General features: G+C 39.1%; 1 long non-coding RNA gene across 1 annotated transcript in view; it reads left to right on the plus strand.

Moving 5' to 3' along the window:
• The window catches only part of LOC133239845 (uncharacterized), a 482,622-nt gene extending 458,513 nt beyond the window's left edge, over positions 1–24,109 (plus strand). The window contains exon 3 of the long non-coding RNA XR_009734001.1: positions 24,069–24,109. This is a non-coding gene — a long non-coding RNA (uncharacterized LOC133239845). The remainder of the gene's footprint in view (positions 1–24,068) is intronic.
• The last annotated feature ends 2,457 nt before the right edge of the window (positions 24,110–26,566 follow it).

A 26,566-nucleotide genomic window follows, 5' to 3' on the forward strand; every position in this document is an offset into this window, starting at 1 on the left:
TTTAAAACTATGACAACCGTTTTTCCTTTGAAATGAATTGATGAAAAAATTCTTTCAGAATGTTGTTAAGGGAGCAGAGGGTACAGCATTAAAAAAAAAATCAGCAATTCCAACAGTTTCATTTGAATTTAGAAATGAGACTCTATTTGATTCTTTTCAGCTCATTACAGTTGAGCTATCGCAAAGAGTCGGACACGACTGAGCAACTGATCTGATCTGATTGTTTAAAAGTAAATTGTTTAATTTATTCAATATTAAACTTATAGCCTGAATTTTAAAAAATAGTTATTATTGACACCTCTTTGAGAATTCAAAGTTAGAGTCACTTCAGTTCAGTCACTCAGTCATGTCCGACTCTTTGAGACCCCATGGACTGCAGCACGCCAGGCTTCCCTGCTGCTGCTGCTGCTGCTGCTGCTGCTAAGTCACTTCAGTCGTGTCCGACTCTGCCTGACCCCATAGACGGCAGCCCACCAGGCTCTGCCGTCCCTGGGATTCTCCAGGCAAGAACACTGGAGTGGGTTGCCATTTCCTTCTCCAATGCATGAAAGTGAAAAGTGAAAGTGAAGTCACTCAGTCGTGTCTAACTCTTAGGGATCCCATGGACTTCAGCCTACCGGGCTCCTCCGTCCATGGGATTTTCCAGGCAAGAGTACTGGAGGTGGGTGCCATTGCCCTCTCCCCAGGCCTTCCTGTTCATCACCAACTCCTGGAGCTTACTCACACTCATGTCCATCGAGTTGGTGATGCCATCCAACCATCTCATCCTCTGTTGTCCCCTTTGCCTCCCACCTTCAATCTTTCCCAGCATCAGGGTCTTTTCCAATGAGTCAGTTCTTCACATCAGGTGGCCAAGTATTGGAGTTTCAGCTTCAACATCAGTCCTTCCAATGAATATTCAGGACAGATTTCCTGTAGGGTGAACTGGTTGAATCTCCTTGCACTCCAAGGGACTATCAAGAGTCTTCTCCAACACCACAGTTCAAAAGCATCAATTCTTCAGTGCTCAGCTTTCTTTAAGTCCAACTCTCACATCCATACATGACTACTGGAAAAACCAGAGCTTTGACTAGACGGACCTTCATTGGTAAAGTAATGTCTCTGCTTTTTAATATGCTCTCTAGGTTGGTCATAGCTTTTCTTCTAAGGAGCAAACATCTTTTAATTTCATGGCTGCAGTCATCATCTGCAGTGATTTTGGAGCCCCCCAAAATAAAGTCTCCCAGTTTTCCCATTGTTTCCCCATCTATTTGCCATGATGTGATGACTAGAGTCACTTAGGTAATAAAAATATGGCTGGCTCTGCAGTATGCAGGTTTATCTTCTCTTTTGTAAAGTGTAGCAAAGGTAAAGTAAAGCAGTGTTCATTTAACATTTATAATGTTAGCTTTTTTTTTTTTTTTAAGCAGAAGTGATTACTGAACACTTACTACGTATCAGGCACAGTAGCAAGCCCTGGGGAAAACAATGATGATTGGTCACATCCCTTCCAGTAAGTGGAGAGAAGAGACAAGTAAATGAAGCAATAAGCCCTGTGTCAAAGCCTATCCTGCCTGTCCTGGGGATATATGGCACCTAATACCAGCCTAGGAGCGGCACAAAGATCGTGGGATAGAAAGAGTAGAGGAAGCTTCTGTCCGGAGATGTGCTGTGGAAAGCAAGTGGGAGCTAGATGGAGGAGCTGGGTGGCCAAAATCCTAGGCATATAAAAAAGATGATTCATGGGGTATACATTTTCCTTTTCCAAACTATCAAAAAGAAGAGAGGAAGCTGAGAAATCTGAAAAGGCGTGAGCTGGAGCAGATGGCACTTGGCATTGTGTATCTTGATACATAGTTTTGATCTTGTTCTGTGAAAATGGGGTGTATCAAGATTCCATTTGAGAGTCAGGGTGGGCCATAGTCAGATTTGTAATTTGGGATGATCATCTCTGGTGATGGCAATGTCGGAGCAGGGAGCCAGAATGGGGAGGAGAATACCAGCTAAGAGTCCGCGTGGGTAATAAGAAGCGTGATGCCAGGGGCCTGAGTTGAAATCAAGGCAGGGATGACATGCTGACAACTGTTAAACAGGTAGAACTGAAGACTTGGCAGGTAAGTGGATTGGGACTGGGAGAAGAAGTGGTAGGAACATGTCTCAAAAGTCTCCCAAGAATCCAGTGAGAGTATTTTTAAGTTGTTGCTCTTCTTAGAGACTGGGATAAAGGAGGAAGAACAAGCTGGTGGCTCTTTGGTGGGGCTAGGAATGTAGCATGGTTTCCTGGTTTTTGATTCATGTAGTTAGCCAATGGTTAGGATGCCTTTAGAATTTCCATTGTTGACTTACTGGCCCATTTTAATTACTGCTCTGCTAATGAATCAACTGTTTCCTTGTATACAGAGAAAACAAGTTTATATTAACATTTCAATAAAAATGACATGAACGTAATCTCTGATTTACGTATTCACTCTTTCCTGAGTATGGAAATATGGTATGGGGATAGACAGTAGGTCTCAAGTCAAATGCTGCCTGGGTTCAAACCCTATTTCCAGACTTAAAATTTCTGAGACTTTGGACAAATCACTCAACGTCTTTGTGCTTCGGTTAGTGTATCTGTGCAATGAGGGCGTCCCAGGTGGCACAGTGGTAAAGAACCCACCTGCCAATGCAGGATACATGGGTTCAGTCCCTGGGTCTGAATGATCCCCTGGAGGAGGAAAGGGCAGCCCACTTCAGTATTCTTGCCCAGGAAATCCATAGACAGAGGAGCCTGGCAGGCTCAGTCCATGGATTGCAGAGTCAGATACGACTGAGCATACACACACATAATGAGGTCAGTAACTCCCACCAGGAATTGTTTTGAGGAACAAATTAGCCGGGGTATATAAGGTGTCTGGCACATGGTAATCACAAAAGGTCATTAATTAGCATCTTTTCTACTTCTGTGCTAAATCTTGTTTTTGGAGCTTTGAACACAAAGACAAATGAGACATAATTATATTAGGCTGTGGTACTTTGTCTTTCATTAACTCACTTATCAGATGTGTTTAACACTAGAGAGTTCGTGTCCTTTTCTTTGTAAATAAATTTTAGTTTAGTGACATCCTCTGTTTTTAGAGTTTAAAAGGTAAAAAATGATTTCATTGTTTCCTGGAAAACCATGCTACTCTAATTTAATGGAAAAAGGATGTTGAATTGTGAGCAACTTCATCCTGAGTTTGATAGACAAGTTATCAAAAAAGAGAAACTACTTTTTTCATGTAATTTGGAAACAATTTTCTGGAACAATTTATTTTCTGATTAAAATATTTTAGTCTATTTTGCTTTGTATCATGAGTTGAAGTGTAAAGTATTTACAACACTGTTAGCCAAATATTTAAACAACATACTTTATGGCAAGATTTTCTTTTTCTTTTCTTCCTTCACCTTTATTGTGAACTTATATATCCTGAGAGTGTTTCTTGGAAAACTAAGTGAATACAAATCTGATTTTCCTCCATTTAGTTTTAAACTTTGTGCTTTCAGAGCTGGTTCCATGAACAACAATGAGTGAAGCAAGGCAAAGTTGACTTTCCAGAATGGCACAGTAGTTGTTAGGAAGAGAAGATTTCTTGTTCTAATGGGTAGAAAACTATCTTTTCTTCCCAAGGTAAACAATATCACATCCCCAGACCATGGCGAATACAGAATTGGATACGTATTGAAATAATACATTGGCAGTAGCCATTAATGTTCAAAGCCCTGAGACGTATGCAGCCCCTTCTACTGCATTCCAGAGAATCACCTAGTTGTATGCACCCCCGTAAAGCTTCACTACTCAGTGTGTGCTCAGGGGTACCTGCAGGCTTCTTCAGTCTCCTTTTAGGGTGTTCTTGAGCTCAAAACAGCAAACCAAAACAATGCTAAAACATGATTCACCTTCTTCATCCACTGTTGAACAGTGAGTTTTCCAGCGACTACATGATGTGTGATATCACAAAGCAAAAGTTCCTTGAAAAAATTCAAAATAATAACATTTTCTTCTCTTTTATTACTGTGAATCGTGATGTTGTATTAGTTTCAGGTTGCTTTCAGTATTAGTTGAAAATAATTCATTGAGATTACAAGCAAATCAATATTTAGATCCCATGTTAAAACTAATCCAGCTCAAGAGAGAGAAAATGGATAAGAATTTTTCTACCATTCACCCAAATATTTGTCCCTCCATGAAAATAAAAGTGGAGGATTTTCCATCTCTGATGATCATTTCCAAGAGGCATAATGTATTAGATGGATCTAAGTGGAAGAAATTTTAACTGGGAACATACTTTTAACCAAAACAATCAACAGATTGATTAGAGAATACCCACTAATACTATTTGTCTCTTTTGACTCCAAATACAATGTTAATCATAAATATAAATAGTAGTTTGTAGGACATTTAGCCCCATAGAGTCACATAGGTCCCTTCTCTCAGGTAAGACCCTTTATGGATGTCTGTGATGACTAAGCAGGTACAAAGCAGTTATGTTACATTTCTGAGCAGGGGATGCTTGAAAAATTGTTGTCTCTGAGGATTAATGCTGTGGCAGCAAAGGGTGGATTGGTGAGGAGAGACCAAAGTCCAAGAAAATAGCTGGAAGGCTCTTACAGATGTTTGGGATAAAGAATTCCACTGTTAAAATGGAAAAATTAAGAAAAAAGAGAGAGAGAGAAGATGCAAAAGAGAAACTGCAGAAGGAGAACTCAAAAAATGATGCTCTCGAATTAGGTCATGTTAGAAGCAGCAGAGTCATAAGCAAGTCAAAGTTTCTAGACATTTCTAGTGATTCCAGAAGCTGGTAGATTGTGATAAGGAAGACTTGGTCCATAGGGGAAAAGAAAGAATTCAGTAGTGAGCAATAGTTTGCTTTCAACACAGTACCAGCAAGTTAAATGTTTTGTACTAAGTTGTGAATAAAAAAAAATTTTTTTTTTGGATAAAAATGAAGCATTTGGCATGAAGTCTCCTGGAGCAGAGGAGCAGTGACGAAGTCAGTCAAAAGGAGGTCTGCCCTGAGCTTGAATGAGCTGGAGGAAGGAGATGAACCTGGACCACTGTTGCAAATTGGGTTGTCTCATTTTTTCAGGTAATTTCCACGCACCCTGAGGCTGCAGAGCACTGTGCCAGAATCTAGCTGGAGCTTTATGAACTGTCATGTAGGGGGAGAAAAGAGTGTACAGGTCTATTAAACCTTGAGGCTATAATCACAAGCAATCAACACATATTTCAAATGAAGTGTGAGTTGCTCAGTTGTGTCTGAATCCTTGGAACCCCATGGACTGTACCTCACCAGTTTCCTCTGCCCATGGAATTCTTCAGGCAAGAATACTGGAGTGGGTTGCCATTCCATTCTCCAGGGAATCTTCCCAACCCAGAGGTTGAACCCGGGGCTCCGTCACTGCAGGCAGATTCTTTACCATCTAAGCTTAATCATATATGTCATTGTCTTCATTGACTATTTGTGGAACTAACGTCACTGTAATGACAGCATGTTTTTGCATATAAAAAGTTGTCCATCCGTTACAGAAATAACTAGCACATCTCCTGTTTGGATAGGGGTAAGAATGGCAGCTTCTGACAGTGGGAAATGTACATAGTGAGTGTCGCTGTTTATTTATTGAAATTGTCTGGGAAGAAAGAGCGGCAAGTAGGCTAGTAACACACTTAGTGTCAACAGTGGGACGCTAGTGCTCTCCTTATATGGCCGATGTTTAACAATACTGTGTATTTATGAGACATTTTAACCTTGGATGTTTTTAACTGTGAAATACCTAGATCATATTATGTATAAAAAAGTATTGACTGAGAATCAAATTTATGGAGAAAAATATCTCCCTTTGGGTTGAAAAATTGACCACTACTAGAATATAATTTCTGAAAATGCAGCCTGAAGGCAATTCACTAGAGGGTAATTTTTCAGTGCAGTAGGCAAGTTTTCACAGGATTCTGACAGCCTCTCTCTCCCTTTCTCTCTATCTCTTAACCTTTAAGGCATATTTTTGTTCTAAATATGCTTCAACATTATTACTCCTTAAGACATCTTGTTTAATTCATATAGTCATATGACATATGAAGCATAATTAATGCCTAACATCAGAGTCTGGGTTGTTAGTCATGATTTTTGAATGATTAATTTGCAAAACAACATAAACATCTTAAGTTCTAATTTTGATCAGTAATGATAGACACATGTACCATTTTGTGAACAACATCCTAAATAACTTCCCAGCTCCTAGGTTTTTTTTGTTTTGTTTTGTTTTGTTTTTTTCCCCTTTCCTGAAGAATCCAAACACCGTCTGACTTTTCTTTTCAAGAACGTAACACTGGCCGTGTCATCCTGCTCCAGAACCTTCGGTGGTTTCCTACTGTTTGATAAAAGTAGAAAATTCTTAAACTGGCAAGTAAGGATCCTCTAATCCAATTCAAATATGTTGTCGTTCAGTCATGTCCTACTTTTTGTGACCCCGTGGACTGCAGCATACAGGTTTTCCTGCCCTTCACCATCTCCTGGAGTGTGCTCAAACTCAGGTCCATTGACTCCGTGATGCCATCCAACCATCTCATCTTCTTCTTCTCCTGCCATCAGTCTGTCCCAGAATCAGGTTCTTTCCTCAGGAGTCGGCTCTTTGCATCAGGTGGCCAAAGTATTGGAGTTTCAGCTTCAGTCCTTCCAATGAATATTCAGGGATGATTTCCTTTAGGATTGACTGGCTTGATCTCCTTGCAGTCCAAGGGACTCTTAAGAGTCTTCTCCAACACCACATTTAGCAAGCATCAATTCTTTGGCTTTCAGCCTTCTTTATAGTCCAACTCTCACATTCATACATGATTACTGGAAAAACCGTAGATTTGACTAGATGGACCTTTGTCAAAAAAAGTAATGTCTCTGCTTTTTAATATGCTGTCTAAGTTTGTCATAGCTTTTCTTCCAAGGAGCAAGTTTCTTTTAATTTCATGGCTGCAGTCACCATCTGCAGTGATTTTGGAGCCCAGGATAATAAAGTCTGTCACTGTTTCCATTGTTTCCCCATCTATTTGCCATGAAGTGATAGGAATGGATGACATGATCTTTGTTTTTGAATGTTGAGTTTTAAACTAGCTTTTTCACTCTCCTCTTTTACCTTAATCAAGAGGCTCTTTAGTTCCTCTTCACTTTCTGTCATGAGGGTGGTGTCATCTGCATATCTGAGGTTATTGATTTTCTCCCAGCAATCTTGATTCCAGCTTGTTCTTCATCCAGCCTGGCATTTCACATGATATACTCTACATATAAGTTAAATAAGCAGAGTGACAATATGCAGCCTTGACATACTCCTCTCCCAATTTGGAACCAGTCTGTTATAACATGTCTGTTTCTAATTTTTGCTTCCTGACCTGCATACAGGTTCCTCAGGAGGCAGGTAAGGTGGTCTGGTATTTGCATCTCTTGAAGAATTTTCCCCAGTTTGTTATGATCCACACAGTCAAAGGCTTTGGTATAGTCAATGAAGCAGAAGTAGATGTTCTTCTGGAATCTCTTGGTTTTTGGATGATCCAATGGATGTTGGCAATTTGATCTCTGGTTCCTCTGCCTTTTATAAATCCAGCCTGAACATCTGAAAGTTCTCGATTCACATACTGTTGAAGCCTAGCTTGAAAAATTTTGAGCATTACCTTGCTAGCATGTGAAACGAGTGTAATTTTGTGGTAGTTTGAACATTCTTTGACATTGCCTTTCTTTGGTATTGGAATGAAAACTGACCTTTTTTGGTCCTCTGGCCACTGTGGAGTTTTCCAAATTTGTTTGCATACTGAGGGCAGCACTTTAACAACATTATCTTTTAGGATTTGAAATACCTCAGGTGGAATGCCATCACATTCACTAGCTTTTTCGTAGTGATGCTTCCTAATACCCACTTGGCTTCACACTCCAGGATGTCTGTCTCTAGGCGCGTGATCACACCATTGTGGTTATCTGGGTCATTATGATCTTTTTTGTCTAGTTCCAGTATGTTTACCTGATTATTTCCCTTACATGGTATACTCATCACCCCCTCTAGGCCTTTACTGATGGTGAGGATTTTAATACTAAGTTTTATAACATAGTAGTAGCCGAAGGTGGCATTTAATAGGCATTTCCCTTAGGAGCAGTTTTTAATATTAAGTAGTGCACAAAGTTTTAAATATTTCAGGCATTCTTTGTAGATTCCTTTAAGGTACATTTGCTTTTATGAGTAAAGGAAGTAATAGGAGTTGAAAGAAAAGACAGAGGGATGGAGGGAAAGAGAAAAATAAACACAGAAAGAAGAGAGAGAACTCTATCTATTTAGTTGCAAAGTAGTTATGTTACAAATCCAGTCAAATGAGAAGCTCTCCTTAAGAGTTAGTTTGGACAGATTTCATTCCACAGTTGGATTTTCTTTCTTTTTTCCTCTGGGCCATTTTGGCATAATAACTTATATTGGGATGTTAAATATTAATAGTTTTATATATTAATGATAGGCCTTTGCTACATTAAATTATAAAATCTATTCTATTAATGGTAAAAGTCTATATCTTATGAGATGGTGTAGATCATCATAACAACCAATACTTCAAATTTAGAAAAAGGAAAAAAACCTCTTGGAGCTTAGTACTGACCTGGTTCCATTTTATATTCAAATGTTACCTGGAATGTCTTGGTCTTTTCACTATAATCTATATAGATAAGTGTTAGTTGCTCAGTCGTGTCCGATTCTTTCCGACCCCATGAATTGTATCCCGCCAGCCTCCTCTGTCCATGGAATTCTCAAGGCAAGTATGCTGGAAAGAAAGGAAAAAAAAAAAAATACTAGAATGGGTTGCCATTCCCTTCCCCAGGGGATCTTACTGACCCAGGGATCGAACCCGAGTCTCCCCTGTATAGGTTAATCTAGTAGCTTTTACAAATTTGTTTGTGTTTCAGATTAAAACTATTGAGTGCTCCCATTTTTTATATTTTTGGGCATATCCTTTTAGTCTCTCTAAATTTCTTCTCCTGACTCCTAATATCCTTTATAATGATTCTTCTCTCTATCTGAGAAATTAGGTATTTTTTCTGTCTGTCTGTTTTATGCCCTATGCCAAGACTTCCTCAGTAGATGACCTTGGATAAGTTCCTCACCTGCCTGAGCCTATATATTCTTGTCTGTATAATGGGGATAACACTAACGCTGACTTCAGTGAGGTTATACATGTAGAGAAGCTGATGTGTGCTTAGATTAGAGTAAGCACCCAATAATAAGCATGCTGTCAGAACATGTGAAGCCTGTGTGGGTGAATGTTTAATCTTACTGTAGCCCTTGTGTCTATCCTGAATGTCAGATTGGCTGAGAAGAAGAGGTGCAATCTAGTGCTCAACAAGCCTTCTTTCATAGACTTGCTGTGAGTAAGCAGCATGATATTTTAGAATTCAAGTATTTTTGAAACTCCTTTTGAAAGTATGGTTCCTAGGCAGTAAATGGCCCTTTATTCCACTACATGGCACCAGTAAAAAGAGAAAAAAATCATGAAGAAATATTGAGTAATTCCTTGCTAAAAAATCCGATTTTTAATGTATAGAGTTAGGCATGAAATAGTTTTATTTTACAGTAATTGCTAAGTGTGGCTATTTTGTGAAATATTTTGATCAGGCCTCATTTATTTAATTGACTTCACTTCTCTATGTATTCATTAAATAGTTCCACAAATACTTATTAAACATATACTATATGTTTGGCACATTGCTAAGTGCTTAGAATACTATGGTAAACAAATAAGGCTCCTCGTCTCAGAGAGCTCGCCATCTCTAAATAACTTCTCGATGTATTTATATCTTGACATTAAAATTGACATAGAACATTTCTTGAAAACCAATTAGGAAAACGTCTACACTAAAATTATATTTTTCCTGTACTATGTAATTTTCAAAAACACTACCGCTGTGTAACATATACAGATATAGCCAAATAATGTCAATGTGATGAATTAAAAGACACATTGCCTTTTCTTATTTACAAATTAGATTTTGAACTGTTTATTTAGGTGCAGTTTAGCATAAAATATCTCTAATTTTCTCATCATTCTGGTAAAACTACTTCAATATTCATCTATATTATGTATAATGAAAGCATAGCTTGGATTTGACAGGGAGAAACATCGATTTTACATATAAATTCTGACCATTTATGCGCTTACATGGGTTAATTTGCAATCAGACTTGGTAGGAATCAGAATATATGAATAAAATTGTACATAAATGCGCAACAAGTAAAAACAGTGCTTCTATTTTTCTTGAATACTGCAGTGAAAAACTGAGAAGTGGTATGTATGATCATATACGTACCTGGTCTTTCAAAGATGCAACTTGCTGGTTTTTTTTGTTTGTTTGTTTTTCTTTTCCAATGATGTAACAACAGCTCCTAATATATGGAGCAGATGCACACTTATAATAAGCTTCTAAATATTGTGGTAAAAACCAGAAAAAAACTTTGCTTAATATCACATTGTTTAGAAGGTTGGTGGATTGAAGAAGGGATTTTTTTTTTAAGCCACTCATAATTTTGATGTATTTTTCTCAGTTCTAACCCCAAATGTGTTGAATACACAAAAAGCGTTTTCCAGGGCTGAAGCTTAGGCTTCCCAAACATACATCTCTCAAATCTGCTTAAGATGTTACTATGCAACCCAGTTTTATTTTTTCATCCATTTGCATTTTTAGATGCGTTTCTCTCCCTCTCCGGTTATTAAAGTTGGCGGCTGCATGGGGGAGATAGTGAGCCCCACTGTATGTCGGCGTCTTTGTGGAAATCACCTGGGGCCGAGAGTTCCGTCTTTCTCACCTTATCATATCTGGAACACAGATTTGCTCTGCTCGTCATATTTTGGCATCTGTGAATCACCGTCATGTTGTCATATTCGCAGTTACAAAGTAGCCGATGGGAAAGGAGCCAACTACTTGAGGCACTTTCAATGGGGGGAAAAAAAAGTCTGATTTCAGCATTATTCATTGGAAATGCTACTTGTGAAAGCATTTACTTCAGTTTCTGAGATGCTGGCAATGACTTTAATAGGCAATGCATAATCTTGCTTTTTACAAGTGCTCCTATGTACTAGAGAGTGAAGCAACCAGTAATTATTGAGAGCTACAGGTAAAACGGCAAGTTTAGGAACCCAGAGGGAATACTTATCTGTGACTTATTTACATTTTATCAATAGTTGCTGCAACTTAAATGGACAATGAACAAATCATGTCAATAGAGGTTATTTATGAGAATTAATTCTCTTAATCATGTACTAATCCCTTATCATTTTACCTTTCTTCATAAATTAAAATGGGCAAAATTAAAACTAAATTTTAAAATTAAGTGAATTCAGGGTAAATCCTGAAAAATAATAGCAAATAAATTTGTTAAAAGATCTAATGTTTTTAAGTGAAGTTAAAATCCATCATAAGTATAGGCAAAAATGCTAAAAATATTTTAAACATTATGTTTTGTTTTAGCTCTATATGTTTAGTAAAGGTTTCTCAGTAAATTAAGTTCCCATCTCTGTGTACCTATCTCTTTGTATATTATTTAAGTTAAGAGGATTCCTTTTGGTAAACTTCATGGGGATACAGGGTGTAAACACACACACGCACAGAGAATGACTCTACAACTTCTAACTTCATTAAGGTTCTTCCAACTCAACCTAAACTTTGAATTTATGAATCTTCTCAAATGGTCCCCTAGTAATTTTATGCACATTTTGCTGTTGTTTGAATGACTGTGGTGACAAGATGGCAGTGCTAAGGCAAATATCCCAGGAAAGCTATTCACTTACAATGGAGTGTATAGATATTTCCTTAAGCAAGCATTTATAAAACTTTTATTCTATGAATACTATTTGTGGTGGTATACTTTGAAAAATAAATCTCAAAGGACTGTAGTTCAATACTTTTGGAAATTCTACACATTCGAGTTTTACTTAGAGCTTCATAATGAACATTAACCTTTAAAAGTGTCTGCAGAATCCTTCAATAAAAACACTTTACAAAAACACTTCAAAATATATTTGGCCACCGACTATTTTTTCTCCCTTAAAACACAGTTGTACCTCAGGGAACATATTTTGTTTGGAAATTCTATCTTAACAGAGAGACTTATGGCTGCTTAAAACAATTGAAGTGTCCTTCAAAGCAGAATGGTGAGCTACATACGTATTCTAGAAGAATCAGCTTATTTAGTTTTTTGGCAATTCTGTTCTAGACCCACATCTTAATCATTCAGACAACCACATCATTCAGAACACCACTCCTAACACAGGAATGCTAGTCTTTCCTAGGGCTTGCATCTCCAAATCTTCACAGCGGAGTTGTCTAAGTTTTCAGTCTTTCTGTGGATGGTATCAGAAGGAAATGGCAACCCACTCCACTCTCCCTGCCTAGAGAATCCTGTGGACAGAGGAGCCTTGTGGGCTGCTGTTCATGGGGTCGCACAGAGTCAGACATGACTGAAGCGACTTAGCATGCATGCATGCATTGGAGAAGGCAATGGTAACCCACTCTAGTATTCTTGCCTGGAGAATCCCAGGGACAGAGGAGCCTGGTGGGCTGCTGTCTGTAGGGTTGCAGAGTCAGACACAACTGAAGCGACTTAGCAGCAGCAGCAGCAGATGGTATGAGGCCCAGGCCCACACTGATGACATATGGGAACATGTTGAAGTTGGGTGGCCTCAGCCTGCAGAGGCTTGAAGCAAGGTTTCCATTCCTGGCCAGAGATTAAGTGGGGTCATGGCAATGAGAGCACCAAACCCTAGCCACTAGACCAGTGATCAGTGACAAGGGCCTGGCCCTTTGGCTTTGCAAAAAAGATTCCCCACAAAGATGGAAAGGGGTGAAACAAGTAAAGTGTTTATTAGGAGGAAAAGAGTATTATGCCTATGGATACACAGTCCCGCAGACTCAGAGTTGCAGTCTTGTGAATCATTTTTATGGGACATTTCTTCCAGGGTTCCTTTGGTCAGTCATCTTAATTTGCCTCGTTCTGAGTCCATATTTGGTTTATCTCTGTATCCTCTCACGTGTGTACATGCATCTCTTGACCGAGATTAGTTTTGCCAAAGAGGACTTTGGGTAGTTGGCATCACTTACCATAGGATGACACTCCCTCCATTTTTGACCTCCAAGGAGGCTTTCTGTGAATGTGTAGTCAGGAAGGTATCCTGGCTTTGAGAATGAAAAGTACGTGGTCTTTCATCTCTTATCTGGGCAGGGCCCAGCCTCCTCTCTCAATTGTCCTGCTATTCTTGTCTAGGAGTTATCAGTCCACAAGGAATGAATCGCCAATTGCTTTACTCTCTGGGGGGTGGGGACATCTACTTCCTGCCTCAGTGTGAACCATTTTGCAGAAATACATGCATGTTAAATGAGATGATCTTCTGAAATATGGCAAACAATTAATGCCTTTAATATAAAAAGAACTTCTACAAATGAATATGAAATAGATCAAGAGTCTATCAGAAAAATAAGCAAAGTGTATGAACAGGCAAATTCCAGGAATGAGAATAAAAGTAAGCTAAGTACCTGTGGCGGATTCATTTCAATATTTGACAAAACTAATACAATATTGTAAAATTTAAAAATAAAATAAAATTAAAAAAAAAAAAGAAATTTGCCTTCAATAGTGGACATGAAATCCAAATTAGAGCAAAATGAGATCTCATTTTCTTTCACCCATCAGATTGCCATGTGGATTCACGTCTAGAGCTGGTGAAAGTGTAGGGAAATTGACACTCTTAATTTACCAGTGGATTATGAATTATAACTTTATTTAAAGTATAGTCTGTCAGTAGCTATTAAGATTATAAGTGTATCTCTTGATCCAGTATATTTAACTCTGGAGGAAAAAAAAGAAATAGACATTATAAATTTCTTCCTGGCTGAGTTCTTCAACCTCCCCTCCCTCTTACCTCCCAGCCTTCTGCATCCATCTAAACAGATCCACCTCCTTATTCCGTCCACTGTTAGCTCAAATACCACTGCTGAGTCAGTCAAGGTGGAGCTGAGCATCTAGGTAGCACTGCTTATGGTGAACTTAGAGCCGCTGCTGTTGGCCAAGTTCCAGGTACCACTAACCCACCCAGTCACCGTCTCTAGAACCTACTTCTCCCACTATCCTTGTGATGTTTTTCAGTTGATATGTCTTCCTTTTGCAGAGGATGAAGTCAGGCTTCTTAAATCTCGAGATTTCAGCTTTTGGGAAATGTAGTTCATTCAATTCATACCCACATTGCTGCCCCTCCCCCAGTGCACACAGGATCGACACGGTGAATGTGAAAGGTTTCCTGAAAGATGCTGGTCCAGGGTAGTTGGTGGTTTTAGTAGCTAAGTGGTTTCTGACTCTTGCGACCCCGTGGACTGTAGCCCACCAGGCTCCTCTGTCCTTGGGATTCTTCAGGCAAGAATACTGGAGTGGGTTGCTATTTCCTTCTCTGGAGAATCTTCCTGACCCAGGAATCGAACCCAGATCTCCCGCCTTGCAGGAAGATGATTTACTGGCTGAGCTATGAGGGATGCCCCGCCCAGGGTAGCAATCCTTTCTGACTCTGTGTCCTTAAAGACTAGTTGACTGTCCTAGACTCCTTTCAACCTCAGGGTAACTTTGCTCCCAGGAACACTTGGCCTTCTCGATCGGGCCTTGGTCATTAGCGATTTAGATGACCAAGGATGACCATTGGATGTGTTTGTATAATGTTCTAATTCAGACGACAGTTAGGAACTCAGGGTCCTCTGGAGCTACCTCCATCTTTTATGCAGATACCTGGAAGGAGCATTGGCACCCTGCCTTAAACACAGCGAAATACACTGAGGAAGGGCTGATGACCATCTCTCATCAGACCCTTGCCCAAGCAGAATATCCTGCTAAAATAACTGAAGATGACGGAAATTCTCACACCGAGGCTGCCTCATGGCGTTTAGATGCCAGTTCTCTGAAGACAGTGATCTGGAAGCATTGTTTTCCTGCCCTTGTTTACCTAATCAAGCTCATTCTTATGAACCACACATATTCACTCTCTCCTGCTGGCAAGAACAGCCTCTCCAGGAGTCCAACCCACCATACTCATCAGGTTTAATTTCTGCCTAATTGACTGCCTTGCCAGACCCTCCTCCTCTGTTCAGATTCTGATTTCAGAGGCCCCTGGGGTGAGCCTTTTTCTCCCTCCCCCACCTCTTCTCATGAGATCATCCATCTTCCCAGTGTCAAACTCGGCCTTTATTTTAATACCTAAATGTGTATCTCTAGCCCAGTGATCGTCAACCCTGAGAAATTTGGCCTTCCCGCCATTTGGCAGTGTCTGGAAACATTTTCAACACAACTGTGTGAGGGATATACTGTCATCCGGTAGAGAGGGGCAAGAGACGCATGTGCTCTTTGTAGGGTAGTTCACAGCACAGGGCAGAAGCATCTGGACTAAGAGTGAATAGTGTGGAGGTTGAAACTCCCTGTTGCTGAGTGAGACAAGTTCTGTTCTAGAATCATGTATGCAACATTACCACTTACATGTCAGTGTGGTCCACACACTTGATATTGATAAAACAGAAATATTTTCTTCCCCAATTCTCTGTTATTTTTCCTGTTTCAGTCCCATCTTGGTAAATGGCAGCATATCCTCTTTTGCCTCCCTGAGACCTGGGAGTTAATGGTGCTTTCTCTCTGTCTCATATCCAATCTCTCTCACATCAGCAAATCCTGGGAGCTCTATATCCCAGCATCATTCTGGCACCATCCCTCTGTCTCTATCTCACTTGTAACTGCTGTATCCAACCCCCATCATCTCTTTCTTGGTCATTACAATAGCCTCTTAACTGCTTTCCTGGCTTCCACCCCTGACCCTTGCTAGCAATTGACACAACAACAGAATTTTAAAAATATAAATTGGACCAGTGCCAGCCCTCCTTCCAAACCTCAGTGTTGTCCCTTTTGCACTTACAAAACCGCCCTGAAGTCAAAACCTGGGCCTATGCCCATCTTCCTGACCGTGCTCAGAAGCCTCCCTACTCAGAGGATTTCTGCTTACAGATTGCAGTAGCTTTATCCCCGTCCATGCCTTCCCTGTTGGACTTCCTTCTTCCTGGAAGGTCCTACTGCTGGATTCCTCCCAGACTGATGGCTGCTTGTCATTCATTAGTATCTTCGATCAAGTGTCACATCTTCTGAATGTACTTTCAATATTATACAAAATGCAGTGGCCTCTCCCATCCACTGGGAGTGTGTCACTTGTTCTCTTACAGTATTTAAGCAGCTTTGTTCATTTTAATAGCACTTTTAAATTTAGATATAATTGAAAAGTAACATAGTTCTAGGTATACAACATAATGATTTGATATTTGTATGTATCGCAAAATGATTACCACAATAAGTCTGGTTGACATCCATCCCCATACATCCATCACCGTACATTGTTACAATGTTTTCTTAGTAATGAAAAATTTTAAGATCGATCTCTTAGCCAAATTTCAAGTACACAATTCACTATCAGTAACTATCATCACCATGCTATTCCCTCCTCATGGCTTATTTAATTTATAGTTGGAAATTTGTGTTTGGTAACTCCCTTCACCTTTCCCCCCACTCCACCCCCACCAGTAATTAGCAGTGTTCTCTGTATCCATGAGCTTGGTTATTTATTGTAGTGGTGATGGTGGTGGATTTGTGGATTTCAATTACAATTTGTCTTGCTCTGTCTGATTTATTTCACTTAGCATAAGACCCTTAAGCCTATCCGTGTTGTTGCAAATGGTAGATTTTCTTTCTTTCTCACTCCTGAATTGTATTCCACTGTATATACATACTGCATTTTTCGATCTCTTCATCCATCAGCAGACCCAGAGGTCATTTCCAAATCTTGACTGTTAAAAATAATGTTGCAGTGAACACTGGTATATAAATATCTCTTTGCCATAGTCTTTTGTTTTCTTCACATATATTCCCAGAAGTGGAATTGCTGGATCGTATGCTTATTCGACTTTTTAATTTTTGGAGGAACCTCCATATGGTTTTCCACAGTGGCTGCATCAATTTACATTCCCACCAACAGGGCACGAGGGTTTCCTTTGCTCTACATTCTCACCAACACTCGTTATTTTTGTCTTTTTATTATTAACCATTTTGACAGGTGTGAAGTGACATTTCATTTTGGTTTTGATTTGCTTTTCTCCAGTGATTGGTACTGCCTAACACCCTTTCATGTAACTGGCCTCCTGTATGTCTTCTTTGGGAAAAATGTTTATTCAGATCTTATTTTTTAACCAGATATACTTTTTGCTGTTGTGGTGTGTGAGTTCTTTTTGTATGTTGGATATTAACATATTAAGAGATACTATTTGCAAATATTTTCTCTCGTTCAGTGGCTTGACTTTTAATTTTGTTGATGATTTCCTTTGTTGTGCTCTGCTTTTTAGTTTGATTCAGTCCCACTTGCATATTTTTGCTTTTGTTGCCTTTTGTCATCAGATGCAAAGAATCATTTCCAAGATGTGTGTCAAAGACAGTTTATGTTTTCTTCTCAGAGTTTCATGGCTTTAGATTTTTTATCCAAGTCTTGGATCCATTTTGAAGTAATTTTTATGTGTGGTTAGGGGTCTGTACGGAGAAGGCAATGGCACCCCACTCCAGTACTCTTGCCTGGAAAATCCCATGGATGGAGGAGCCTGGTAGGCTGCAGTCCATGGGGTCGCGAAGAGTCGGACACAACTGAGTGACTTTACTTTCACTTTTCACTATCACGCATTGGAGAAGGAAATGGCAACTCATTCCAGTGTTCTTGCCTGGAAAATCTCAGCGACGACGGAACCTGGTGGGCTGCTGTCTATGGGGTCACACAGAGTCGGACACGACTGAAGTGAATTAGCAGCAGCAGCAGCAGCAGGGGTCTGTAAGTTAGGGATCTGGTTTTCTCTTTTGTGTGTAGCTGCCCAGTTTCCTCTGCATCATTTATTCTCATTAAAGATGCAGACTAAATGATAATTTAGTCTTAATAGGAGACTATTCTTTTCCCCAGTGTGTATTCTTGGGTCCTTTGTTATAAATTAATTGACAGTGTTTGTATGTGTCTAGTTCTGGGTTCTGTTTTGTTTCACCGATCTATGTCTGTGTGTACGCCAATGCTATACTGTTTAGATTACTGTAACTTTTTAATATAGTTTGAAATCAGGGAACGTGCTGCCTCCAGCTTTACTCTTTCTTACGATTGATTTTGCTGTTCTGAGTCTTCTATGTTTTGTTCATTCGGTTCTCCTCGGTGCACTCACATAAAGACCCCTGTCTCCTGTGTTGGTTAGATTAATTATGGTTTTCATCAATACAAATGATCAGCAATAAAGCATTCACTGTTAGCCTGACACCAAAAGCTTTGTAGAGAGACTAGAGATCATAGTTCTAAAATAATTGAGTAAAATATTTTAAGATGATATAGCTTGGACATCTTTTCCAAACTTTGCCTGCCTGCCAAAATCAACAATTTCCCTCAGTTCTCTCTTCTGTGGTCATTCTCTCATGGAAATAGTCCTCTGTTACCTAACATTGTATTTATTCCTATTTCATTTTCTACTAGATTACGGATTTGCTTAAAGGCAAAGATTCTGTGTATATTTGTATCACTTGCAGCATAGTGCTCCGCCTAAAAACAAACAAACAAAAAAAACCCTGAGACTCCTCTGTATAGCCAACATATTTTAGATGTTGTGCAAAAAAAATTGTGATATGTATTTGGTACTCATATTTTTATTACTACTTGATTTTCTGCTGAGTTCAGGGTAACTGAAGCAATATAGTATTTCATATTCAGTAAAGCCTAACTTATATAATAAATATCACTTGATAATAATATACCAAGAAGTAGAGCAATAGAGTCACTGAAACTGTTACAAAAGCTAACAGTTGAGGGTGTTAATATTGAGGGTGAATTATGTGCCCAGCCATATTCTAAATACTTTTAATATGTTAACTCATTTAATCTTCATAATAGCCCTATGAGATAGTGATTATTTTCCTCTTTCGACATTTGATGAAACAGTGGCAGAGAGAAGTAATTTGCTGAAGGTTACACCATAACAAAGAACTACTAAGCGCCCTTTCAACCTAGGCAGTATGATTCCCAAGTCAATATCCTTAACCTCTAACCAGTCACTTTTGATAAAAAATATAATTGACTTTGTACAGGACTGTATAGCTTTAAAGTAAAAGAGTTCTTTCCATCTAGATGTGACTTCTTAAAATTCCAGAATGGATTTATTGCTGTATACACTACACAATTACAGATGTCTCAGCCTTCCACTAATTTTGGTGATAAATAATATTTCTGCTTTCCGATACAATGACAAATTCTTTTTTTATCCTCTATGAAAATGCAAGACTTTAGTTGAATACAGTAACATATCTCTGCATAGTTGGATGGGGGAGGGTGGAATGCAGGAAAATAAATCACTCTACCAATGCATCTTGGCAGCGTAATCATCTATTTCTAGCAAAGAGCAAAATAGACATTATATGACACACTCTTATTTGAGATAATCTTTTATGTTTTGTGGTTAACAATCCAAATAAATCAATGTGAGCAAAATTTAAGACTAAAAAGATAACCCCAAATCCCTTTAGTTGTCCTTTCTATCAAAAAGAGTACAGTTGTTATTTACAGCCACAATGAACCATGCTAATTTTCGCAAGAGGCTAGAGAGGCAGCATATTCACTAACAATAGATTTGCATAACAACGATGAAATGCACAAATAAAAATCTCCATTAAAAGCTTGTTAGAGGCCAGCCTGAAAAAGAGAAATTAAAAAAGATTCCGAGGACATCTCTCACTAGGTAGCCAACTCAACGCTAAGAGCCATCTGGTCTCTTTTCATGCTCCATATCCACTGTCCTCACCAACGTAGACATGGACATGGTTTTTGGTCCTCTAATTAAGTGGAATCAATGTGGAATGGTAGGGCCGAGCTGCAAGACCATTTGCATCATTTTTTTGACAAGGTAATTGCCCGTCAGTAATTAGATTTCAAAAGGATCTCACACCAAGGGAACGAAAATGTTCAGCAGAGAGATGACTGCTTTCGTTTACTAAATCTTAACTTCACAGTGTCTTAGATAAATCATAGGTTGAGACACCACACTGCCTTATAGATGAAAAAATGTGGTATTTAGGTGTGCATTTAAAAGTCGGGAGCCGATTCTACAACGGAAACAGAATTTGGAGGAAATAAAATCTTTTCTTTACCACCTAGTAGCTCTATGCCTTTGAGATAGCATATATGTCTTGGTTTAATTTTGCTCAATTATAAAATTAGAGTGATGTACACCAAAGGGTTGAGCCAAGTCTCCCAAGTTTTTCCTGAACTTCAACAATCTGAAACCTTTGGTCTGTTAACCCATCATCTTCTCTTACCTCTCATTCTTCTTATTTCTTACATGATATACTCAACTGAAAATTGGAGCTGTTGTCACTCATGCCAAACCTGGAAAGATATTCTATAAACTTCTGTTCACAGATGGTCAAAACTCCATCAGTTATACCTCTTAAACATTTTGGGAATGTTGCTTGCTGCTGCTGCTAAGTCGCTTCAGTCATTTCTGACTCTGTGTGACCCCATAGACGGCAGCCCACCAGGCTCCCTGTCCCTGGGATTCTCCAGGCAAGAACACTGGAGTGGGTTGCCATTTCCTTCTCCAATGCATGCATGCATGCATGGTAAGTTGCTTCAGTCGTGTCCAACTCTGTGTGACCCTGTGGACAGCAGCCCTCCAGGCTCCTCTGTCCCTGGGATTCTCTAGGCAAGAATACTGGAGTGGGTTGCCATTTCCTTCTCCATATGTTGCTTAATTCTCCCTTTGTTCACTTCCCATTGCCTCTGTCTCTGTTAATTCTTCACCTTCTCAGTTATGGATTACGTAAAAAGTCTCTCAATAGGCCTGTTTCCCTAACTGTAACCAGCCACCATACTGCTAACCTGATTATCCAAGTAAAAAATATGGTATTGGTCTTTCTTTTTAGAATCCCCTGTATCCTTCAGTAGAAACATCTTAACAGATATAAGGATTTGGGCCCTTCATCATTACTTCCTTTCCCCTCTAATTTAGCCAAAGTGATGTACCGAATAAAATTCTCCCCCTTGTCTTTGACTTTGATCTACTCTTTTGCCACTGTGTGATTAAATTCCACTGTCTTCAAGAGTCACAGTTGGACAACCTTTAAATAAAGGAAAATGCATTACCTCACTCACCCCAATAGTGTGTATCTCACACACACACGCACACACACACACGCACGCACGCACGAACTTAACCAGAGTACTGAACGTCTGAAAGAAGAGGCCCATTTCAAGGACCTCAGTGTTCATATAGCCAGCTCTTTATTTACCCATCTTCATGGAGATTTCATTTGAAAACTGATGGTCTGAGGGGGACATCTACTGCTCCCACTTGTGCTCAGAGAGGATTTTGCTTTGGCCTGATTACAAAAAGGGCGGCGAGCTCTTAGGAGTGTTGAATGGCTTCCTCTCTCCTATCCTCACATCCAAACCATCATCAGTACATTCAGGTGGAGGAGTAAACTTCAGCTGCTGCAGCCCATGGTTGGGAATTAGCTGATAAATGTGAATGTGTTGATGGCGGAGAGAGAAGCTGATAAGAGGCTGGAAATTGGCAGCTCTGGGCTTGCCCAGAAATGAGCCCAGGTTGCCCGAAAATGGAAGTGATTTGGGCTGTGGTCCAGCTGCTGAAAACCTTGTAAGTTTATCTCACACTGTTGTGATTTTACTTAAAAATATTTAGGGGGGTTCTTTTTATGTTAGCTGCTTTGTACAGGAAAGGGACAGTGAGGACATCTTACACTTTATGTCACATAGAATGTGGGCAACCATCAGCCCTTAAGGCTCATCAGCTTCTCCTTGTTTTCACTTAAAATTGGGCTTCCCTTCTGAGTATTCACATAAAGCTGATGCTTCCTCCACAGAATGTGTGCCGCGTGGATGGGCTTGCTCAGACCTGTCCTCGATTCCATGTAATGCATGGGCACCTAGCTTTCATTGGTCTGAGAAGTTCCCCATTTGGATGGTAGATTGAGGTTCACTCTACCTGTAGGGAATTAAGCAGAGCTCAAACTTTCTCTCTGCAGTCTTGAAAAGAGAAAACTGAGCAAAACACAATTGCAGTTTTGCAAAAGAGATCCAGTTTAGGATTCTTGGGAAGAATCTTAGAGGAAAAAAAAAAAAGTTTGAAATTTGTAAGTGAAGTCAAAGGTCATAAAGGTGAAAGGACTTTCTCAGCTTTCACACTGGCCAAAATCCTGGCCTGAGACCAGGAAGAGGGTCACTGATGGGAGCAGAAAAATAGGCCAGTATCTGTAATGTCATGAGAAGGTGTTGTGAGAAATTAGAAAAAGTCAGAAAGTTTCAGAGCAACAAGCCTTAGAAGCCAGGTCAAGGGTTTTCACATTCATTCTGAGTGATAACCAAAATATTTAAGTAGTGCTAAAACTTGATTATATCTGTTCCTTCTTAAAAACAAAAACAAACAAAAGAAACAGTTCTCTGCCATCTGTATGGATAATGAATCAGAGATGGGGTTAGGTGTGTGCACAGCAGAGTTATGGAGGCCCCCTAACAAGGTGAGTGACAGTCATCGTAAGAGATTGTGGAAATTAATCTATTGTGGTGGTTTTGAGGAACAAAAACTATTTATCTTCAAGGACTTGAAGTATTTTATTTTTTTGTCCTGAATGTTTCCATTTATATCAAAGCAAAGAGACACCTAGAAGTCATCCCTATGGGCAAGTGGACATTGTATGATTTAATCAGTTTTGCCCTGAATGGCTGAGAAGGGCATCTTCAGAGAGGGAACATGTCCTGACGTTTGCAGGGGGCGGTCAAGGGCCATACGAGACTGGGGGACCGGGGGTGACAGAGGGTCTTCCAGGAGCACAGCCCAGCCCCACATCCAGCAGCATCATCAGGTCACCTCTCCTTCCATCCCTGAGCGCCTCTTACCCTGTCTCTAAATCTTATTAGAGAGTCCATCTAGGACTAGAGTGAGAAGCGATTTTCCTGTCCTGACAATTTAACGCTCAAGTGAACTCAGATGAATTTACACCAGGAGCCAGCTCTGTTTGCAAATTAGTATCAAGACGTTATCAATTTTGCAAGTCTTTGACTCTTAACTTGTTTTGAGGATACAGTTAACCTCGGTTAAGATGATATTTTTTCAATACCTACAGGCACCTCTCAATATCAAGATTTGTGATACACTTAGACAGTAGGAGAAAAAATGCATCTGTGTAGTCTTACATATGCAAATAGAGTTCATAAGAAAATTATTCTTGATTTTTTTTTCTTTTTTGCTTCTAAGAAAATGAATTCAGGTCCTGTGGGAAAGAAAGTACCGTCAAAGGAGTTTCTTCTATGGCTATTATTTCTCCTAGTATAGCCTAGCCTCTGATTAGGATTAAATGTTATATTGATTCAAGCCAGTGTTGTTTCAAGTACAATCTTGGCTGCATATTGTGTGGAACCATGACTTTGATTCATCTCAGTGACAGTTGTCAGGCATTGTAAATAAAAATCTCTCTGACTTTAATGTGTTCCAGTGAAAAGTATGTGAGAAATTCAAATAACTAATGCAATATTTGACAAGAGTACATCTTATATTAATAACTTGTCTCTGGTATTTTATTTTTATTTAGTAGAAATGAAAATTGCTAACACCTAACCCTTAAAACTTCCAGCATAGACATAAACTCACATGTGTCGTATTACAATCACTGAGCAGAAGGTACTGAAATCTACAGACATGACCTCGATAACGTGCCCCATAATTTCTGTTTGTGCTCTCAAACATGAAACTCATTAGCTTTTGTGCTTTCAGTGCACATGCACTGAACAGAAAGGCATTTAATTATTATAAGCAAGGAGGTGATTTTAATTTTTAGTGAAAAAAGAAGCTAATGAGATCAGGAAAAGTTTTTAAAGTTGGCCTATAATTGTGCTGCAGATAACAATGAATCATCCTTCATATTATTTACTGGAGACCAATAAATGATATGTTTTATTTTAACAGGCAATTTGCTGCCATAACTGTGCTTTTCCTCTAAAAGGTAAGTGCATTTTAAGAATTATTATATAAAATTATCATGGTTTCTGATTTATAGCTTCGAAGAGCCTATTAATTTTAAAGTCTCATGGTTGACAGCTGTGTTGTTCAAAGGCAAGGATATATAGTATTAATTATCTCAAGCTCCAGATTATTGTTCATGGTGGAGAAATTGCATATAAAGGACAGACTGGCACTTTTTTCTCTTTTAGTAGGAATAATTAATTAACCTGGTGACTTTAAAAGAAATACCTGTTGAAGTAAAATACAAAGAATGCAGTTTTAGTTTTGTTAATTTGCTTCACTTCTGGATGGCTTTTGACACTTTTCATGGAAATTACCAGCCAATTGGAGCTTGCCTGCAGTTTTTGCTACTGATCTTTCTTGATTGGTTGCTTGGCTGGCTTAGTCATTTTGAGGGTGAAAAATGGTTGTATCTTCTCGGTAGTATTTGACAATAACACTTTTATTGAAAATATAGACTTTTAACATTTTGGTGTAATATATTGGATTTAAGTATGGATTAAATTTTGTTGCTGATTCAATCTAGTATTTAAATTTTCAAGAATCCTATGAGGTTGAAAAGTAAACTAAATGCTTGAGTATAGCATATTCTGTGTTTACTATGTAACAGGAAGCAACCAGATCATGGTCTTGTGTCTCTGCCTGCCCATCTTGAAGCATTCGGTCAGTGAAATCATGACAGGGTTATTAATTACCCTAGCAGTAACTACCCTAAGCAGTATGCCCAGTCTAGCAGGCATAGAGTCTGCTTCTTGATAAAGGTGTGGTCTTTGTCTTCAAATGATGCCCTTCAACACCTTGCATGGCAAACATCGATCTCTCTTACCGATCTTGATTCCATACCTCGTTGTTTCTGTATGTTGGTTGCCGACTGTCACATTTTTACCATTCCATTTGTGGATGCTGGAAGGAGAGGTTCACTTTCTTTGCGCCACTGGGCCCTGATGTGGGTTATAGTAACCAAGTAGCTGTATGTGTAGCTAAGTTGTTAAGATGAGTAAATTCATAAATTATCACTCTTTTGCCACCTAAAAGTTGTTTCTTCATATGCTTTGTATTTGTGTGGTCTGATGATCTTGGTCAATTTATTGCGTTAGGACCCTCATGCAAGGTTGTTTAGTAAGCAAAGGAAAGCATTTTGGGGGAGGGGCGGAACACTGCTTCTTTTCAAAGTCCTGCACTGTTACGATTGGAACCCATGAATAAGTGACCAAGAGATATTTTTCAAAAACGTAGTTCAAATTCTCCCTTCACAGTGGGTGTTAGCTAATAATAATTTCAACAAAGTCTTGTTAATGTTTAATCTGAACTATATAAATGTGTGATATGTAGGTTACAGTCAGTGTTCAGATCACATTGCACAAAAACAAGCAAAAGAAGTTAAAGTTTCAAGCATGTTCCAACACCCCACTCCCTCCCATGCTGTGACGGAAAGAACACAGACTTTGGAGTCAATTAAAATTCATTTGTACACCTAATCCCAGCTCTTACCCTCTGAGCAATCTGAGGTAAACTCCTTAACCTCTCAGAAATACTTTCACTGTTCTTCAAACTGGATATTATCATACCTACGATGCAAGCCTGCCGTCAAGATGCCAGAAGGTGACTTGTCAGTTCCTTACTTTCTAAGAGTTAATTTCTTATTATGGAAAAACTCCTTCTTGCTCTATTTGATAAAGCAATAGTTTTATGGCATGCTTTTTCCTTCTTCTGTCTTTTTGCCTTGGCTCTGCTGACTTGGTAAGATATTGAGATTTATAAACATGAGGGCACCGTGTCTTGCTCACTGTTTGTAGAAATGTTGTTATATTCTGTTAGTGGTGTCTGTGTGTAGGATCAGGGGATTGTTCCCAGGCATTTGTGGACACAGACAACTCTTATTTAATACTAGCTCTTTATATATCTTAAATATTTGTCTTTTCTTTGATGTTCCTACTTAGGGTCTCACATCTGCAGATTCAACCAACTGCAGGTCAAAAATGTTTGGAAAGGAAATTCCAGAAAGCAAGCTTGAATTTAGCTTAGCTCTAGAAAGCTAAGCTTGAATTTTCTGTGCATTGGCAACTATTGATATAGCACACCCATTGTATTAGGTATTAAAAGCAATTTACAAATAATGTAGAGTATATAAGAGGATGTGCAGTAGGTTATATGAAATACTACACCATTTGACCTGAGATGAGCATTTGTGAGTTCTGGTATCCCAGGAGGTTGTGGATCCAGTTCCCACTTGAATACCAAGGAAGTACTCTATGCTGAAGCTTGGAAGCAGGACCCTTTTCTTGCTTCTCTTATTCCATTATCTAGAAAAAAATCTCCTTTTTTGCAATGCTTTCTATTAAAACACTGCTGGGTAATTGGATAGTTAAATAGTTGAAAATGGTTCAATAGCGTTCCTAGGTAATATTTACATTTTAATGAGCTTTGTAATGGTCTAACCT

This window comes from Bos javanicus, chromosome 27, assembly GCF_032452875.1.
Source record: "Bos javanicus breed banteng chromosome 27, ARS-OSU_banteng_1.0, whole genome shotgun sequence".
NCBI classification, from domain to species: Eukaryota; Metazoa; Chordata; class Mammalia; order Artiodactyla; family Bovidae; genus Bos; species Bos javanicus.